We start from the raw sequence: 21,436 nt of genomic DNA, 5'->3' as shown, positions 1-21,436 counted from the left end.
ACAAAGTTTGAGAAGCACTGGCTTAGTGGTTAAGGGCATGCACTGTGGGGCAGGAGAGCCATGGGCTTGAATTGCAGCTCTCCTACTTTTTAGTGGTAGGCATGGGGCATGTTTCTCAGTTTTAGTTCCTGGATCCTTTAATGTGGGAATCACAGTGTATTCACCTCTTAGAGGTAGAATGACATAACAGATATGAAGTGCCCAGCACAGTGCCTCATATGTAGTAGTGCTGTGTCGGCTGTGAGTGAAACTTGGTGGAGAGTCAGTGTGACCAAAGAATGCCAGCTTAAGTGAGAGAGAAAGAGCCCCAGCTGGGAAGTGTGAAAGAGAGTCTAAGTCGAAGTCAGTGAAAAAATGATGAGCAACCTTAGAATTTAGGAGATGTCAAGGGAGAGAGGAGACAGTCTAACCCAGTTTTCTGGGTGAGCGATAGGGCCAGGAGCTACCTTACAAGTACATTTTAGCTTCCCTAGTATTTCAGAACATCTCAGGGATTAAAAAATTCAGTGTCATTGCCTCGGCAGTTCTCACAAAGTAGTCAGAAGGTAAGTGAGCAGATGAGAAAGGAGCATCCTGCATTAGAATCACAGGAGGTCATGTTTGGAAGGAACCCGCAAGGTTATCTAGCCAGATTATCTGTTTCATGTGTCAGGTCCCACCAAGTTGTCACCCAGTCTGTGGCAGAATGCCGTCTGTGACTGAAAGCTCACCATTTCCACTGACTTCACTGTGACATGGCTGTTGTCTGCTGGTGGAGACGTGTTTTAGAAGTCAGCTGCCTCAGATATTTAGCATCCAGCACACAGACAGAACAACTGGAGAATTTCAAACACGTTATCCTGTTTGCAACCACACTTACTGGAGCATCTACTATGTTCTAGGCATCGGGTTAGGTGCTTGGGATAAGAATCTGAATAAGACACAGAGCCCATACGTTTGCTGAGTTCGTAGTCTGGATAAGTGACTGCCATATAAACAATAATTATAATGCAATAAAGGCAATGAGAGAAGAATGAACAAGTGGGTTGGTAACAGAGAAAAGGGCCATTCATTCTGTTGGAGCATATTTGGGATTTGTTAAGAAGATGGTTTTTGATATGAGTCTTGATTATAGGCCACTAGCTTTTGCTGGATGGGTATATGAATTGTATGCATGTGTCTGTGTGTGCATGAGTGTGCACGCATGTACTTCGGAGGGTACATAGTGGATGTGTAGTGTCTTGCAGTCCTGAGATTGGCTTCTACTCCATCCCTTCTTTGCTACGTGGTGTTGGAAATGTTAATTCTCATCTATGAATGTCAAGTCTAAACAAGGGCAGGTCTTAGTGTTTTCTAATAATACTGCTCTGCAAAGTCCTCTTTATTTATTTATATTTATATATTTATTTATGTTTCAAGTTTTTATTTAAATTGTAGTTAGTTGATATATAGTGTATTGGTTTTAGGAGTAGAATTTAGTGATTCATCACTTATTTACAACACCCAGTGCTCATCACAACAAGGGCCCTCCTTTTTTTTTTTTTAAAGATTTTATTTATTTATTTGACAGAGAGCAACACAGCGAGAGAGGGAACACAAGCAGGGGGAGTGGGAGAGGGAGAAGCAGGCTTCCCGCTGAGCAGAGAACCCGATGTGGGGCTTGATCCCAGGACCCTGGGATCATGACCTGAGCCGAAGGCAGACGCTTAACGACTGAGCCACCCAGGCGCCCCAACAAGGGCCCTCCTTAATACCCATCATCCATTTAGCCCATTCCTTACCCATGTCCCCTCCAGCAACCCTCAGTTTGTTCTCTATCATTAATAGCCTCTTGTGGTTTGCCTCCCTCTCTTTTTTTTCTTCCTTTCCCTATGTTCATCTGTTTTGTTTCTTAAATTCTGCAAATAAGTGAAATCATATGGTATTTGTCTTTCTCTGACTGACTCACGTTGCTTAGCATAGTACTCTAGCTCCATTCACTTCATTGCAAATGGCAAGATGTCATTTTTTTTTTATGTCTGAATAATATCCCATTGTATATATATACCACATCTTCTTTATCCATTCATCAGTTGATGGACATTTGGGCTCTTTCCATAATTTGGCTATTGTTGATGATGCTGCTATAAACATTGGGATATATGTGCCCCTTCAAATCAGTATTTTTGTATCCTTTGGGTAGATACCTGGTGGTGCAATTGCTGGGTCGTAGGGTAGTTCTATTTTTAACTTTTTAAAAAAAATTATTTATTTGAGGGAGAGAGAGAAATCAGGAGGGAGGGAGAGAGGCAGGGGAAGAGGGAGAGAGAGTCTTAAGCAGACTCCCCGCTGAGCACAGAGCCCCACATGGGGCTTGATCTCACAACCCTGAGATGATCACCTGAGCCAAAACCAAGAGTTGGCCACTCAACTGACTGTGCCCCCAGGTGCCCCTATTTTTAACTTTTTGAGGAACCTCCATACTGTTTTCCAGAGTGGCTGCACCAGTTTGCATTCCCACCAACAGTGTAAGAGGGTTTCCCTTTTTCCATGTCCTCGCCAACATCTGTTGTTTCCTGACTTGCTAATTTTAGCCATTCTGACTGGTGTGAGGTGGTATCTCATTGTAGTTTTGATTTGTATTTCCCTAATGAAGTGTGATGTTGAGCATCTTTTCATGTGTCTCATAGCCATTTGTATGTCTTCTTTGGAAGAATGCCTATTCATGTCTTCTGCCCATTTCTTAACTGGATTATTTGGGGTTTTTTGGGTTTTGAGTAAGTTTTTAATAAATTTTGGATACTAACCCTTTATCAGAAATGTCATTTCCAAATATCTTCTTCCATTTTGTAGGCTGCCTTTTAGTTTTGTTGGTTGTTTCCTTCACTGTGCAGAAGCTTTTTATTTTGATGAGGTCCCAGTAGTTCATCTTTGCTTCTGTTTCCTTTGTCTCAAATGACATGTCTAGGAAGAAGTTGTTATGGCCGAGGTCAAAGAGGTTGCTGGCTGAGTTCTCCTCTAGGATTTGTGGTTTCCTGTCTCACATTCAGGTCTTTCATCCATTTTGAATTTATTTTTGTGTATGGTGTAAGAAAGTGGTCCAGTTTCTTTTCTTTTCTTTTTCTTTTTTTAAAGATTTTATTTATTTGAGAGAGAGAGAGAGAGAGCATAAGCAGGGGGAGGGGCAGAGGGAGAGGGAGAAGCAGACTCCCCACTGAGCAAGGAGCCCGACTGATCATGATCTGAGTGGAAGGCAGATGCTTAACCTACTGAGCTACCCAGGTGCCCTGAAATTGGTCCAGTTTCATTCTTCCATATGCTGCTGTCTAGTTTCCCCAATACTGTTTGTTGAAGAGACTATTTTTTTTTCCATTGGATAATCTTTCCTGCTTTGTTGAAGATTAGTTGACCATAGAGTTGTGGGTCCATTTCTGGGTTTTCTATTCTGTTCCATTTACCTGTGTGTCTGATTTTGTGTCAGTACCATACTGTCTTGATGACTACGACTTCGAAATATAGCTTGAAGTCCAGAATTGTGATGCCTCCAGTTTTGCTTTCCCTTTCAAAATACCACCAACATTTTTCACAGAGCTAGAGCAAATAATTCTAAAATTTGTAGGGGACCACAGAAGGCCCCAAAATAGCCGAAGTGATTTTGAAAAAGAAAAGCAAAGTTGGAGGCATCAGAATTCAAAATTCTCTTTAAACACATATAATGTGTGATAACAGAGATTTATAAAACATAAATAAGGTTGTGATTAGACACATAAAATCATTCTTCATTTTATAGAAGGATTTGTTTTCAGAATGTTTATAATTTCTCTTTAGCATATTTCAAATGTAATTTGACTTAATATTTTGCTATATCTTACTTTTTAAAGCAATGTATATCTCCATTTAGATGGTATTGATCATAAAATACATATTTGAAATAATAGAGAAAAATAATTTGTGTTTGGAATGCATAGATCATGGAAGCAATTGGAAAAAATATACTGAAAAAATTTTTTTTAAAGATTTTATTTATTTATTTGACAGAGAGAGATCACAAGTAGGCAGAGAGGCAGGCAGAGAGAGGGGAGAAGCAAGCTCCCTGCTTAGCAGAGAGCCCGATGTGGGGCTCGATTCCAGAACCCTGAGATTATGACCTGAGGCGAAGGCAGATGCTTAACCAACTGAGCCACCCAGGTACCCCCCAAATATGCTGAATTTTAAAAATTCTAAGGATATCCCTTCTGTTGAACCATTCATCCATCCATCAAACCCATTAACCCATTCATATTCCAAGTCAAGAGTTATTATTTTTTTCTAAAGTTGTAATGATATAGAGTACAGCAAACTTAAAAATTAATCTTGAGTGTGAAAAGTATAAGGTACCGTAGTTGTTCCTGCATTTTTCTCAAAAATAAAATTTGGGTTACTCATATACTTATAGCTGTGGTAAACCATCAAGTAGCACAACAGATTATTTCTTTTTGGTTCATTTTTAGGTAGAAATTTGAATCTTAGTGTTGGCCTGAAATGAGTGTTACTCTCCAATATTTCAAATCTCTGTAAATTATTCTTTGATATGCCTACTACTTGGACCTCAAATATTTTATAATGCATTTGATACATTTCACCATGTTTACCTGAGAAAAACTTCTAAACATTTGAACCACTTATAAGGATGTCTTTGGCTTTTTGGACATCAACTTGGTATAAAACAACAGTTTGTTACAAAAGATGTAAGTGAATTAGAAACAGATGGATTGTATTTGTGTGAATAAATAAAGGTTTAAAAGCTTGCAGAAATAGGCACTAAAACCAATGGTTCCTAGAACAGTTCGTCTAGGAGCTATGACTAACCTTAATTAGGTCAGGATTCCCTTCCAAGTCCATCTCAAAGTGTTGTGTGGATTACTTGTATCTGTTTCTCCACACATTCGGCCAGTGTTTGTGACTAACTTGGAACTGTCAGAGTTAGACTACCTAGCACGCACATGAAAGGAAGTGTGCTTTAAGCCACTTCATCAGAACTTCGACATACCAACTACGGCAGTTAGTAATCATGTTATCTTTTCTGCTGGAAACGTACACCTGTTGCATCCAGTAATTGCTTGCATTGCATCTCTGGAGTAGGCATTATAGAGTCATGTCCAGGGTTTGCTCAATTAGGAACCAATAAACTGAATTCAAAAGCCGATCTGATGTTTGAGATCCAGAAGAGGGCAGTAGGACACAGAGATTAAACCCCAGTCCGCCAGACACTACAGCAATGGCTGCTAACAAGTACTCAGAGTTAGATATAATACTTACCTTCCCTTTGGCATACCATGAGCAGCATGATGTAGCTAAGAAAAGAAACTAACCCTTCTGCACCCCTACTATGTGTCAGGCACTAACTAGGTATTATTCACTCGTGTTAAGTCATAACAATCTTGAGATGTATGTAACATACTATTATCGTTTGTAATAATCAATGCTCAGAGAGCTTAAGCAACTTGCCAGAGGTCACACAGCAAGTAGTAAAACCAAAATTAAAATCCAGATCTGACCCCATAGTCTCTGTTCAACCCTATCAGGATTTGATTACTGACCCCACTGCTCATAAACTTACTGACCTTGGTCAGGCAAGTAATTAAACTGTTTAGAAGGCCAGTTTCTTCATATTTAAGGTACCTTCATATTTAAGGTAAGACTACCCTCTTAGCTTTTACATGCTAGTGTCTGAATCAACTTTTCCATGATCAGTTGTGTCCAAGTGGGTAGGTTTTGTCCAGTGATAATGTTTTAAATTAGAATAAAAAATTATAGAAAATTAAATCTAGAAGGGAAATTAGCTTATCCAACACTTTCATCTTAGAGATGGTGAAAAGAAGTGACTTGTCTACTATCAGGAAGCTTGATAGTGACAGACATTAACAACTTTTGTCCAGCTTTCTTCTCTCTGTATCATTTGCTAGGGATATAGACACATGGAGATTTTGATGTTGATAATGCTATTGAAGGGGGTGAGGATAACAGTAAACGTGCCTGAAGGAATTATTGAAGTTATTTCATTTTATAAGGAACTTATTTTATTAGGAAGTCCTGCTTCCCTTGCTCTGCTTCTGAGGGAGGCCAGTATATGGCTAACACTCTGTATAAGATTTGTCTAAGACTGCGGGTTGATAGGAGGGTGGGAAGGGTCAGGGTATGCACATTTAAGATAGTCTTCAAATGAGAAATGTTAAAATGCAGACTCCAATCAGTGCTAATGTTGGATTTATGTGTTTCAGTCAATCTTACTAGTTGACCCCAAGGACCTGTGTTGGAGAAGCCGGCTACTTGGAAACAGTGGAGACTGATCTAATGTAGCAGTGCCTCCTTTGTGAAATTTTTGGGTTACTAACTGTATTTTATTACATTTCTTCTGACTTCTCCCTTTCTGAGTTTGATATGATCCTTCTAGTCCTCAAAGTACATTCGTAAGGAATCAGGTAAGAGGAAGAGAAAAGGGAGAAAGAAAAAAAGGAAGAACGGGAGGGAGAAATGCTTCAGTCTTCATCACCAAGAGGGGAAGAGGCCCAAGCACCTTGTTTATGTGTTTGAGGAATCCCCCAGGTTTCATTGGCCTGTGGATTTATGGACTGCAGCTAGGAAAGCTGATAGTTATACAGATGTAGAGACCTTCCTATTTAAAGTACATGCAGTCAGAACTACTGCATGTAGTTTCCCTAATTTACTCAAAGTTGGCTTTTTGTGTTAAAAAATTGTTTGAATATAGAGGTTTCTAATAGTTTAAATGATCTATCCCATTGCTCACCTTTGGGATGGTTTCCCAGATCTCATTCATGTCTCTTATTTCATCATATCCTTAGGGCTCTTCCTTTCCCTTTCAGTGCTGGAAAAGGAATGTCTCAGGGGTCTGGAGAAAGGCAGCTGAGGGGGTGAATCATGAACACACGTTCTAGGAACTATAGCGCGGGTGTCCTGGAGGCCGACGGAAAGGACAGGTGGAGACCAGTGATGTTATTGCTTCTGAACTCAGCACTTGAACATCTGTATTGTTCTTTGACCATTAGTCCTGTAGTACCTGTTCCAGTTTTCTGTTATCACTGGCCAAAGCTTACACTTTATTTGAGCTTTGTGATTTGATATCTTATCTCCATTATAGGTATGCCCAATCTCAGCTCTAGAATGGTGTCCTAACTGCAAGGTTAGGATAATACTTGTTGGTCTTTTTGAATGACCCTCTGAATAGGACAAAACTTATGACTTTTGGTCCAGTCTAGAGGGAATGATTGGAAAGATGGATTTGGGGAGGTGAAATATAAAGAAATAGGGGAAAAAAAAAAACAACCCACGCTGGGTTGGTAATGTAATCTGGTATCTTTGGCTGCAGAGCTTAGCATATTCACAAATGACAATATTGCCTGTGAAGCGCTGAAATAATTCCTGATACGTTGCCTGCTGAATGGTATATGGGGTGTGAGAGATGATAGGCTCTGGAGGATGGAGCCTGCCCATTCCATGTTGTATGGAGGGCCTCTTGCCTCAGGACACTATTGTTTCAGCATGATAGATGTTTGATGCAAGTTATAATGATTTCGTCTCCCACAGCATTCCTGGAAGACAATTGATAGGTTACACACACACACAATTGTGTGTGTGTGTGTAATTTTAAAAACCTTTAGTTACCCATGGGGATATTATAATTTCTTATAGAATGACATAGAAAATAAAAGATAATACAGTTTGAGAGTGAAATGATCACAATAAGTATTAAATGGTTGTATTGTCTATGATAATAAATAAGGAGCTGTTGCTCCTTAAAACATGGTCAGTTATATAAAAGGTTAACATGGTCAATAGTGTTTAATACAGGTTAGTGGTGTGTTGAGTTATGAGAAGAACAAAGGTCTGACTTTGCCCTTTGTACAGTAGGTCCAATGATGGATATTCAGAATATCTTGTATCTCATCATTCTGTAACACCACTATCATTTTTATCATAAAAGAATTTTGTTACTCCATATATGAAAAATGCATTCTTGAACCACTGTGAATTAGTTTTTAATGTACTGTGACCTTGGATTGCCCTGGGATATTAATGCTAAATGATTACTTCTGAATGCTTTTTGAATAGCTGCATAGTGCAATTAAATGTGCAATACATCATGGATGACATAGCTAAATGCCTCTTCTGGTCAAGGAACCCAAAGAGGTCTTGGGAATGATGGTAATTCTGCATTGCCGAGGATGGGAGAGAAAAGGATCTCTTGTTAGTAGTGAAATAAGTACAGACTGAAGTAGATGATAACCTTTTCCTGGGGTTAGTCAATGGGAAATAAATTTTTGATTAGGAACCATAAAAGAAGATGATTTTTGATCACTGCCAAAGTAGTGTCCTGTTATATCTGCCAACTGTGCAAAGTGAATAATTATCATTAGTCTTTCTGAGTGACAAGTTGCCAAACAGTATGTGTGGGTATGTGTGTACATGCGTGTGTGTGTGTGTGTATGTGTGTGTGAATGTAGAGATGTAGATAAAGGAATAGAGAATTTTGTTCATACTCTAGCCCTCTTTCTAGAACGGGCTTCTATTGAATTACCATTTGTCTCAGTGTGGAATATCATAAATCTTGTACTTAATCAAATCCTTTTTTATCAAATTATTGGGCCTGGGGAAATGATGACAGATGAAACGGTGGTGTGGAAGAGCCAAGATCAAGTAGAGGGCCTTTTACCTATGGGTCAATGGTTTAAATCCAACCTTGTTGGCCGGTGGCTGAGGGTGGTCACTGTCCTACTGGTTGTGGGCTGGTGGCCAGAGCCCAGTTGTCAGCAGACTCCACAATCTGCAGAAAAGCTGTGAGTCCAGTGGGACCCCCGGTGGGACCTGGGCTCAGCTCTCTAGCGACACTCTTTACCTTTAGGTGACAGGAGCTACAAGCTGCTGCAGAAAGGCCTGGCACTGACGCCGTTGGGTGAGTGATCTGGAACTTCGATCTTCTAGCTATCAACAAAGAGAACTCAGGACTAAGGCAGAACTCACTGAATTTCTCTTTAACTGGTAACATTTTAAAAAGAAAGCTTTAATAAGGATTTTGGTTCTGTTTCAGGAAAATGAGCCGCAGTTGTGCAAGTCAGTCTAACTTCAGAACTCAGCCCTAAGTGTATCACCTTTACCCAGTCTCACCATGACCTCTTGCGAGACCTGTTGGAGATGCTCAGTCAATACCGAAGTAAGTGCTCCAGTGAGCCCCTTGCAGAGATCCCCTGAGGCTTTATGGCCTCAGTGAGCCCAGAGATGGAAAGGGCTAGAGTTCCCTATTCCCAACCTCCCACTCCTGCCCCTTCAATTGGAGGCCTTGCTTGCTCTTTGGAGAATGTGACCTTGTATTTTAAATGCTAGTGTTTTGGGGTAATAGCACCAGCCTAGAAGTACCAATAATTTTTTTTCTAGAATGATACTGATATAAAATAAATGTAAATATATTAATGCCTACATCTCAACTGATTGACTTTTTGGGTGAGCCTTCCAGGACATTTCTATGAGTATACATGTACAGCTGCTATTCTTGATTTGGCATTCTGTTACTGTTCGTTCAAAGAGATCTGCATTTTGTAATTATTTATGTATTTATATATTTATGATGTAGGCTGCCAGTTCCATGAGGCAAGGACTTTGTTTTGTTTTTCTTATCTGCCCGTCACCTAGAACAGTGCCTTCTACATAATGGGTAGTCAGTAAACATTTGTGGGATGAATGAATGAATGAATGAACACATTTGTTAGGAACATATTTACAAGTGTGAATGGAGAAAGGGGCCTCGAAAGAGGAAAAGAGTAGGAGAATAATTTTATAACTAATCAAGTTGTGAGTTTGGAACTTAATTGCAAAAGCTACAATATGAATGTAAAAAATTCAGAGCTCTTCACTGAGGCAGAGTGGAACAGAAAAGCTTGGGTGCTTCCTTGCTGGCCTTGCGGTTCACCAGTTATGAGCTAATTTCCTCCTTAAATGTCTTTGAGAATCTCTATTTCCTTCATATTTCAGGGCAGCAAACAGGTCCTGTCTCAGTTCAGAGCCTCTCAGTTTCTCACCTGGATTATAGAAAGAGCTTTCTACCTAACTTCCCTGATCCAAGAGCCGCCAGCCCCTCTCACATCCTTCCTGGAGCTGCCAGGGAAATCTTTTCAAAATGCAAGTCTGACCATGCCGCAGCCCAGCTTTCTGACTGGCTATGGGATAAAATCCAGACTTCTTCATGTGGCTTATAAGGCCTTTCTCAATCTTCCCTTCTCTTTGCCCCACCCTCCTGTCTCACTGTCTGTCCAGACAGGGCAGCTCTCTGGAAGCCAAGCCCCACTGCTCTGCACTTTTGCAAGTGGTGGTTCCTACCTCCCTTTGTCTGGTTAACTCTTTTTCTTCCGAGTTCAGATTTCACTTCATCCAGGAAGTAGTTCCTGATAACCACTCCTCCATCCTCCCATGGCCGGGTCCCCGAGATCTCTCTCTTTCATGTGCCATGTGCCCTTTGCTAGCCCAGAGTACCCAGGTAAGTCCACTGGGATTGAGTGGCTCCGGGCTGAGCTTTCACTAGATGTGGAGAAGCTTCGGGGACTCTTTTTCCATCTCTGAGTCTCTGGTGCTCATGCAGCCTGCACGGGGCAGGTGTTCAGTGACAGTGCGCGGAGTGAATGAGTGGCTTACTCACTGCCTTGCAGCACTTCCGCTGGTCCTTGACAACAGACCTTTAAAGTGTGTGGGGACTGAGGGTCAGGTGCAAAGGAGAGAACGAGGGAAGGATAGTTGGTGTGCTCAGCCCAGCTGATTAGTCAGTTGTCAGGCCTCAGTTTTACTCAGTGCTAAATGTAAAGCAAAGTCAAGCGAAACAAAACAAAACCACACACAGTTAAACATTTTTTTCTTGTGATGAGAACTTTCAAATATACAATACAGAATTATTATCTATAGTCATCATGCTGTATATTACATCTCCAGGGCTTATTTATTTTATAACTAGGAAGTCTGTGTCTTTCGGCCACCTTTACCCATTTTGCTGCCTCTCCCCTAACCCTTGCCCCTGGGGCAACCACCAGTATTCTGTTTCCTGTGTCTCAGTTCATTTTTGTTTGTTTGTTTGTTTAAGATTCCACATGTAAGTGTGATCACATTTGGCTTTAATGCTTCTGCCTAGAAACACTGTTTCTACCTATAGCCAAAGTAGTCCTAAGTGGAGATATATTATATTCCGATGGGAAGGAGGGGCAGCAAATATTGTGAGCAACAATGTAGCCTATCACATTCCCCTGTAGTCCTGTAACTCCTGGAGGGCAGGGATGTTGGTGTTTTCTGACTCACAACCCTGGCTCCTGGCCAAAGCACATCACTTGTTTTCTTTGGAATCAAGAGCAGAGGTGGTTTGCTCCAGAAATAACAGAAGACTTATTTGGAGTATCACTCTTTATTGACATCAATTATGTTGCAGTTTGTGTGATACTAATTATTTAAAAGCCCCTAGGATTTTCCCCGTCCAATAGTTAATGCCTGATATTAGCTTGAATATGTTGATCGGTTGCTTGCAGCAGAACTCTGGTCAACAGAGGTATGTCCCGTTTCCCCAGCTAATCTTGACCAGTTGCTTGAAGCTAGCTCTCCACTTCTTCTGCCATAGCAATCGCTGCGATCTGGCACCAAGTGATGCTCCTGGGGCTGACCTGCACATCTGGCTACCCTGAGCCTTCCCTTCCATGTGTTCCATGCATTCCCACCTTAGTGTCTTTGCTGTGGTCGTTCCTTCTGCCTGCGATGACCCCCTGGACCATCGGCATAAATTCCATTCCGTCTCAGTCCTCACAGGCTCGATTAAGTCCTTCTACTCTCACACAGTCTTCCCTATCACTGAGAGGATGTTGTCCATGCTCTCGTGCCACGCCCTTTCCTCTTCTTCCTCTGGCAACTAAATTGTTTTATTCTATCAAGGAAGTTAGGACCCCGAGTTTTGTATAGTTAGAATTTGAACTAAAGTATTGCCACTGAACTACTACTTTTCAAAACTTGGGTGAATTTCTCATCTCCTGAGTCTCAACTACCTCATTTGTAAGTAGGCGGTAATAATAACTATCTCACAGGACATATTTGTTAAGTTATGTAATGTGATTTACCAGCATCCCTGGCATATAGGAAGTGCACAGTAAATGACAGTCATTACCTAATAGAGTTATGTAGTATTGGGTAGGATTTCTTGGTTCTACCCTCTGTCTGTCTCAGTGACATTGCACAGCATAAAATGAAGGTGTTTGTTGAGTGAATTAATGGATAATAGGCTGATGCTAGAAAGATGATCCTGAGGCTCACCTTTCAGTGCAGTTAATGTGGCTAGACTGAGTCTGCTTTTTACCCCTGATACTGAGTTTTTCTAGATTTTTAATGACTTAGGTCCAGTGGTGGCCATCCCGAGTCCAGTGATAGGGCAGGGAAAGATGGAAACTGTTAGAGAAAAACTTGGAAGGTGTTCCCTGGTGGAGGATCAAAGAGAGAGGAACAAAAAATTCTCTTAACACATTTGTAATAAAAAATTACTGTCCGGAGACCCCAGATAAAACCGTTTTATGTATCATTCCCATAGTTTATCTAAAGTATCTTATTTCTTCTTCCTCTCATTATGGCAGACCAAATAAATAACTATTTCAAAAACTGGGTCTAAAATTTGCACTGTAAATCCTTGACATCCTGCAAACATTTATTGAATGGTAAGTGGCAACTACAAAGCAATCATTTTACCTGATCAAGAGAATGCTGTTTGGAAAAGTCACAAGCTATATATTTCAGAAACCTCTTAATAAATTAATGTTTTCAAATAAATGCAATCTCTCTTCTATAAGCCATAAATAATATCACAGTTCATTTTAAAGCACTACATTTATTCAACTCCTCAAAACGTGACTTTTAAATCAAGCTCAATGTTAAAAAAAATCGGCAACATTGTCGAGTTGTTGGATTACTGTTCCCTAAAGAGGACAGCTGTAGGAACTGCCTAAGTGCCAGCAAAGGAGGAGTCCAGGTCCTGATGAAGCTGGCAGCCTCGATGCCAAGCCAGAGTGGGGGTCAGACCCTTGGTTTGTCCTCAGTACAAAGATAACTTAATCTTGGGGTGGACTTTGTAGTGGATCAAACTTGTGTGTGTTTCCTGTTGCCACTGTAACAGATTATCAGAAACTTTGTGGCTTAATACAGCACAAATATGTTCTCTTGTACTTCTGAAAATGAGTCTTATGGGGCTAACGTCAAGGTGTCAGCCTTTCTGGAGGTCCTTTCTGGAGGCTCCACGGGAGACTCTATGTCTTTCTTCTTCCAGTTCTAGAAGCTGCCGACATTCCTTGGCTCCTGACTGCTTCTGTGATCACATGGTCTTCTCCTCTACTGTAGTCAAGACTTCCTCTACCTGCCTATTGTAAAGACATTTGAGATTACATTTAGGGCCTGCCCAGATAATCCAGGATCATCTCCCTATCTCAAAAATTCTTAAATTAACCCCATCTGCAAAGTCCCTTTGCCGTATAATGCAACATTCACAGGTTTTGGGGATTGGGACGCGGGGAACTTGGGATGCCATTATTTGCCTTTCAAAAGCTTTTCTGTATCTAGACTATCATATTGACTTTTTAAAAACAATGAATAAAGTCCTGGCTTTCCCAGAAAGGAAAAGGCTATAGGTCGCAGAATGGGGGGTAGGTTGGGAAGATTCTGATTTTGCCTAAAGCATGACTCATGCAGTTTGGTTCCCAACAGCACAGTTTGTCCCTGTCATGGTGTGAGTTTGTGTTTGTTTCTATACCCAAATCCAAGTGATGAAAACCCATGGATGTGATTTTGAAGAATGAGAACCATCATAGGACTCACTTCATCTTGCATAAAATAGATGTGTAGGCACTTAGCGGTCTGTCGAGTATTTACGTAATCCTTCCACCATACCGCCTATGGTCGCTATGTAATCCTGGGAGCTTAGGGTCACACTGCTAACCTAATAAGTTACCATTCGAAGTGGAATTGATTCTAAATCTGCTTGAAATTAGAAATGGAAAAATTCATCTCCACCTTCTCCAATTATTGTATCTTTCTTTATAACTCTGGGTAAAGAACAGTTTAAACCTTAATTCTGATGGTCCTTAATTTTATGAGTTTCATTAAAACCCCTGAGAGTCATTTAATTTTATGGAGTTCAATGCTAATATCAAAATGCATTCCTTCTAGAATAGATTTTTACCTTATATTATAGAGATTGAGCTTCCATTTTTAACACATATGTTCTTAGTGCTTATGCTAATTTCACTACTTATCTTTAAAATTGGCATATCATTGTTATTGTTATTATTATTATTGTGTATTGACCAAGTTGAATGCTTCATTCTCAAGGGATTGCTGTCAGAGTTATATAATACAAGAACAATGGGTGAATGTTGTTCATTTTAAATGTGAAATTATAAATCAATTACAGTGGTGGCTAAAACCCCTTCATGACATGCCACAATTTACTTCCAATGACATTTAAACCTATCTCACATGCTGAACAATCTGTAATAAATTATGATTTTTTTTTTTTTTTGCTTCTGAAATGAAGCTATAATTATGACAGTTGAATTCTTGTTCTGGGAAATAAGGTGGCATTTAATTCCTTGAGAACAAATGACACTCACAAAAGAACAGTTAATTATTCTCAGCTGCAAAGGAAGGGAGGAGGGGAGAGAAAAATTATGAAAAAGAACATGGTAGCACTTTATGTGAAGTATCTATTAACTAATCCTTAACTAAAGCTGAACTACAATTGAACTTCTGGGGCCGCCCCTGAGCCCAGGCAACACTTTGCATTATTTCAATTCTCAATAAAACCCAAACAGAAGGAATTAGCAACCTGAAAATTTCTCTGTTCCTTGTACATGGTAATTCAAATGTTCTCCCCATTAGCCTTGGTTCCAAGAATGTAGATCTACACTGTAACCTGTTAAATCAGACTCAGGGGGGTAGCATGGTATTAGATTTCCATCACAGCTATCCTAATAAAGGTCTTTAACTGCTCTAGTCATTCAATCAATATTGCAAATAAGGAGAAAGGAAGGCATTGTACCCCCAGATTTTTTTATCTTGTTGTTTGTTTCTAGTTTAAACAGCAACTATACTTTTCTATTGGCTTTTCTCTGACGGCCCTTTCCTGTTCATTCTGGCAAGAAGCCCCAGTGCAATTGAATATGCCAGCAAACACGAGGCCACTCTTCAGAGCTAGTCCTGACACCATCAGCTGTGATGTTAGCAGCCTGCTATTAGAGATGCCTCTTTCTTTGCCTTCCCTTTCTTCCTTGGGAGGAATAGATACTCCAGAGAAGGGCCCTGCTGAGTGGAATTCCCCATTTTGACTGCAATTAGGGATTGTGACTTGATTGATTTGGGGGCTCTCTGAAATGTAGCAGGATCAACACAGTTGCACACAAAACAAGGCATAATCCACTGGGTTAAATTAACGTTAAATCAGAGATGATTGGATTAATTGCTATTACATTTTATCTTCTGTGCACATGTGCTGTTGGCAGGCTTTCAGAGCCTTTTAAAAATTAGCTTAGAACTGGATGGAAATGGTACAGGTGCAAATGATTTGTGCACTGGGTCTTTCAAGTACACAGTGGGCTCATAAGAAGGTGCATTTTTTTCCTGAAATCATATTTTGGACGTGATTTATGAAAACTGCACCAAGACTAAACTTGGCATCACAATACAGAAGCTAGATGTGTTAAATGGCAAAAGGACCCTGTTGGCCAGAAGATGACTTGGAAAGTGGATCTCCTTTGTATTGTGGCCTTGGTACTGTCCCTCTGTTCAGTTTGCTTCCCTTACACGCTTTTCTGTCCTCATGGGAGTCTGTAGGGTCCTGGGGATTGATACAACCGAGCACTTAGTATGACATCTGATACCCCGGAATATTTTCTTCAAAAGCCACATCCCTTCAACAGATTTTAAAGGTAAAATGTTGACATGATGGTTGTTAACAGGATGAATCTGTTTAACAGAAATAGTGTGGAATATGCAATTGAAATATGGAATGTCCAGATGAGGGACACAAAGCAAAGAAAATCAAAGGCTAATATCTTTTTATGTCCTCATTTGCCCATCAGCCAGTGGCCTAGGTTCACTGCCAGGTTGACAATATGAAAACCTGCTAAACCACTTGGAAGAAAGTGTTTTTATGTTTTAGGAAATGGGGTGAATCAACAGCTCCTTTTTAAGACCACTGTGTGTACAGCACTATAAACAGGTATTGTGGAGGAAAGATTTCATTCTGGGGCTGATCATATTTTTGGATCGATACAAATAAATGGGTACATAAGTAAAGAGCATGGTATCTTATCCTTGCCAGCAATACCAGGCCCTTGAGAGCAAGCAGTGACTATCAAAAGGATTTTCCCCTCCTGGGCAGTCTTCCTTCTGCAGGTCTATTGCATCTTATGCCTTTGCTTCTGTCTAGTGTCTGTGACTTGGACATCTTGGCTTCTTCTTTGGCTTTATCAACCCTGCCACTGGCCCTGTTCAGACTGTGCCTTCTACACTTGCCCTGGCTTCTTCTTCTTCTTCTTCTTTTTTTAAAGATTTTATTTATTTATTTGACAGAGAGAGAGGGAACACAACCAGGGGGAGTGGGAGAGGGAGAAGCAGGTTTCCTGCTGAGCAGGGAGTCTGATGCGGGGCTCGATCCCAGGACCTTGGGATCATGACCTGAGCAGAAGGCAGACCACTTAACGACTGAGCCACCCAGGTACCCCTGCCCTGGCTTCTTGAACCTGTCTCTGCTTTGCCCCTTGTCTTTTGGCCTCATGGGTACTTGTTTCCCTGCCTCTACTCCAGGCCATGTCAGTTCCCAAAAGAAAGGGCATTACGATATATACAATGTCCAAATGCAACAATTAGGAACTGGGCTCATCAAATTATTTCAACTTATTACATATATATATGTATGTAAGTATGCATCACCTTTTAATTTATTCTTTTGAAAAGGTAACATATATGTGATTAAAACATGATCCCAATAGTTACACTGAAAAGAAAGTTTCTTTCCCATCCACGACCACTAGTGTTCCAATTCCCCATTTCAGAGACAACCCCTGTTACTGGGTTTTATATTTTACTCATTCTTCTAGAAATATTATATGCATATATAAACACATATCCATGTATGCTCTACCTTATTTTTACACACAATGAAATGATAGCATCTCTGCACTCTTCTATATTTCCTGCTTAAGATTTGCTTAAATATATGTTGGAGATTGTCCCATATTAGTACACATAGAGACACCTTATTTTTTTTAAAGTTTCCATAGTGTTCCTGGGTGTGTTATAATTTATTGAGCCAGTCATCTACTGATGAGCACTTAAGCTGTTTTTCAATCTTCTGTTTTCATAAATGGTGCTTGAACCTAACTTTTTTTTATGCATTATAGCTAGAAAATAAAATTCCTAGAAATAAAATTTTATGGATATTATTTCAAAATTTCAATTTCTTTTTATGTGAAGTAAGCACACTTAAGAAAGGGGCACAGACGTATATGTGCAGCTCATACCCTGGAATTGCCAGTGGAATGTTTGTGTAATCACTGCTTGGGTCAAGAAAGAGACTGTTGCCAACCCCCAAGAGAGCCTCTTCCTGGACGCTTCCATTTCTTACCTGTTTCCTTCTTCCATTTCCTTTTCATACTATAGTTTTTCTTCCTTTTGAACTTTTTTTTTTCTTTAAGATTTTATTTATTTATTTGAGACAGAGAGAATGAGAGAGAGAGAGCACATGAGAGGGGGGAGGGTCAGAGGCAGAAGCAGACCCCCTGCTGAGCAGGGAGCCGGATGCGGGACTTGATCCAGGGACTCCAGGACCATGACCTGAGCCGAAGGCAGTCGCTTAACCAACTGAGCCACCCAGGCGCCCGCTTTTGAACTTTGTATAATTGATTTACACAGTGCTATAGACTGAATGTTTGTGTTCCCCCCAGATTCATATGTTGACACCTAACACCTCCAATGTGATGGTGTTAGAAGGTGGGGCCTATGGGAGGTTATGAGGTCATGAGGGTGGAGTCCTCATGATGGGATTAGTGCCTTTATAAAAGAGACCTTGGGGAGCTGCCTGCCGCCCCCCCTGCCCCATGTGAATAGACAAGAAGGTTGATTTGTGTGAACCAGGAAGAGGGCCCTCACCGGACACTGAATGTTCTAGCATCTTCCCAGACTCCAGAACTGTGGGAAATAAATGTTTGTTGTACAAGCTGTCCAGTCTATGATACTCTGTTACAGCAGCCTGAGTGGATTAAGACACACAGTATGCAATTTTTGTGTCTGACTTTTTTACTCATTGTGTTTGTGAAGGCTGTCCATATTGTTTCATTGTAACTGTAGATTGGTCATTTTTATTGGTATATATTATTTCATTGAATGAATACATCACAGTTCATTTATCCATTCTTCTGTTGGTGGACCTTTGGGTTCTTCGGCTATTTTGAATAATGTGGCTATGCATACATTACTATTGGGTACATACCCTAGGAGTGGGATTGTAGCATCATGGGTTTGATGTATGTTTAACTCTAGTATGTAATGCCAGAATGTTTTGTCAAATCATATTCATATCAGCATGTATAAGAATTCTCATTGCTCCATATATTGCAAATAATGGTAATGGCACTTTTTTTTAGGCATTCTAGTAATTATATAGTAGTATATCATTGGGGCTTTAATTTGTATTTTCCTGATTACTAAAGGACTCTTAAGTATGTTTCCTTATTTAGATACTCTCTTTGTGAAGTGTCTGTCAAAGGCTCTTGCCCATTTTTCTTTCAGGCTGTAAAGAGCTCTTAGAGCATTTTATATATTCTTGACATAAGCCTATTGCTATATATATTTTAGCAAACATTTTATCCTAATCTATAGTTTGCCTTTTCACTTTCTTAATGTTATCTTTTGATGAAAAAATTCCTAGTATTAATGTAATCCAATTCAAAGATTTTCCCTTGGTGGTGATTTGTCTTTCCTTGTGGTATATGTGTTGCTTAAAATATATTTCCTTAGTTCAATCTAATGAAGGTATTCTCCTATATCATATACCAAAAAGTCATTGTTTGTCTTTATTTATTGGAAATTGATTTTCATGCATGGCAGGAAGGAGGAGTGAAGTTTCTTTTTTCCCATAAGGATACCCAACTGATTCATTTATTGAAAAGATTATCCTTTTACCTCTAAATTGCATTGTTGTGTTGTCATAAAGTAAGTGTCCATATACTTGTGGATCTAGTTCTAGACTTTCTATTTTATTCCATTGGTCTATTTGTTATACTTTTACCAACATCACATTTCTAAATTATAATAACTTTATAATAAGTCTTGCTATCTAATGGAACAAATTCTCTCATGTTGTTCTTCAAGAGAGCTTGCATATCCTTAAACACTTGCATTTTCTTTCTTTCTTTCTTTCTTTCTTTCTTTCTTTCTTTCTTTCTTTCTTTCTTTCTTTCTTCTTTCTTTCTTTCTTTCTTTTTTTTTTTTTAGAGGGAGAGAGAGAGCGAAAGCAGGGGGGAGCAAATGACAGGCTCCCCACTGAGCAGGGAGCCTGATGCAAGGCTCAATCCCACGACCCTGGGATCATGACCTGAGCCAGCAGACGCTTAACTGACTGAGCCACCCAGGGGCCCCAGCCACTTGCATTTTTATATAATTTGAGAAAACGCTTTTCAGTTTCTTTAGAAATAAATAGTGGGTATTTTTTTTTTAATTTTTTAAATTTTATTTTATTATGTTATGTTAGTCACCATACAATACATCATTAGTTTTTGGTGTAGTGATCCATGATTCACTGTTTGCATATAACACCCAGTGCTCCATGCAATACGTGCCCGCCTTAATACCCATCACCAGGCTAACCCATCCCCTCACCCGCCTCCCCTCTAAAACCCTCAGTTTGTTTCTCAGAGTCCGTAGTCTCTCATGGTTCATCTCTCCCTCTGATTCCCCCCCTTCATTTTTCCCTTCCTTCTCCTAATGTCCTCCATGCTATTCCTTATGTTCCACAAATAAGTGAAACCATATGATAATTGACTTTCTCTGCTTGACTTATTTCACTTAGCATAATCTCCTCCAGTCCCATCCATGTTGATGTAAAAGTTGGGTATTCATCCTTTCTGATGGCTGAGTAATATTCCATTTTATATATGGAGCACATCTTCTTTATTCATTCATCCATTGAAGGGCATCTCTGCTCTTTCCACAGTTTGGCTATTGCGGACATTGCTGCTATGAGCATTGGGGTGCATATGGCCCTTCTTTTCACTACATCTGTGTCTTTGGGGTAAATACCCAGTAGTGCAATTGCTGGGTCATAGGGTAGCTCTATTTTTAATTTTCTGAGGCACCTCCACACTGTTTTCCAAAGTGGCTGTACCAACTTGCATTCCCACCAACAGTGTAAGAGGGTTCCCCTTTCTCCACAACCTCCCCAACATTTGTTGTTTCTTGCCTTGTCAATTTTTGCCTTTCTAACTGGTGTAAGGTGGCATCTCAGTGTGGTTTTGATTTGAATTTCCCTGAGGGCTAATGATGATGAACATTTTTTCATGTGTCTGTTAGCCATTTGTATGTCTTCTTTGGAGAAGTGTCTGTTCATGTCTTCTGACCATTTTTTGACTTGATTATTTGTCTTTTGGGTGTTGAGTTTAAGAAGTTTTTTATAGATCTTGGAGTGTCATTTGCAAATATCTTCTCCCATTCTGTGGGTTGCCTCTTGGTTTTGTTGACTGTTTCCTTTGCTGTGCAGAAACGTTTTATCTTGATGAAGTCCCAAAAGTTCATTTTTGCTTTTGTTTCACTAGCGTTTGGAGATGTATCTTGAAAGAAGTTGCTGTGGCCGATGTCAAAGAGGTTACTGCCTATGTTCTCCTCTAGGATTTTGATGGATTCCTGTCTCACATTGAGGTCTTTCATCCACTTTGAGTTTATCTTTGTGAATGGTGTTAGAGAATGGTCGAGTTTCATTCTTCTGCATGTGGCTGTCCAATTTTCCCAGCACCATTTATTGAAGAGACTGTCTTTTTTCCATTGCATGTTTTTTCCTGCTTTGTCAAAGATTATTTGACCATAGAGTTGAGGGTCCACATCTGGGCTCTCTATTCTGTTCCATTGCTCTATATGTCTGTTTTTGTGCCAGTACCATGCTGTCTTGGTGATCACAGCTTTGAAATATAGCTTGAAATCGGGCAACATGATGCCCCCAGCTTGTTTTTCTTTTTCAACATTTCCTTGGTGATTCGGGGTCTTTTCTGATTCCATACAAATTTTAGGATTGTTTGTTCTAGCACTTTGAAAAATGTCATTGGAATTTTGATCGGGATGGCATTGAAGGTATAGATTGCTCTGGGTAGCATAGACATTTTAACAATGTTTATTCTTCCGATCCATGAGCATGGAATGTTTTTCCATCTTTTTG

The 21,436-nt window shown here is 40.0% G+C and overlaps 1 long non-coding RNA gene across 1 annotated transcript in view; it reads left to right on the top strand.

Moving 5' to 3' along the window:
- Positions 1 to 8,026: 8,026 nt before the first annotated feature.
- Positions 8,027 to 21,436, top strand: part of LOC118015017 — a 90,274-nt gene continuing 76,864 nt past the window's right edge. The window contains exon 1 of the long non-coding RNA XR_004680499.1: positions 8,027 to 9,166. This is a non-coding gene — a long non-coding RNA (uncharacterized LOC118015017). The remainder of the gene's footprint in view (positions 9,167 to 21,436) is intronic.

This window comes from Mirounga leonina, unplaced genomic scaffold, assembly GCF_011800145.1.
Source record: "Mirounga leonina isolate KUSES-001 unplaced genomic scaffold, KU_Mleo_1.0 Mir_165, whole genome shotgun sequence".
NCBI lineage: Eukaryota > Metazoa > Chordata > Mammalia > Carnivora > Phocidae > Mirounga > Mirounga leonina.
This window is presented reverse-complemented; position numbering and strand designations above follow the sequence as displayed.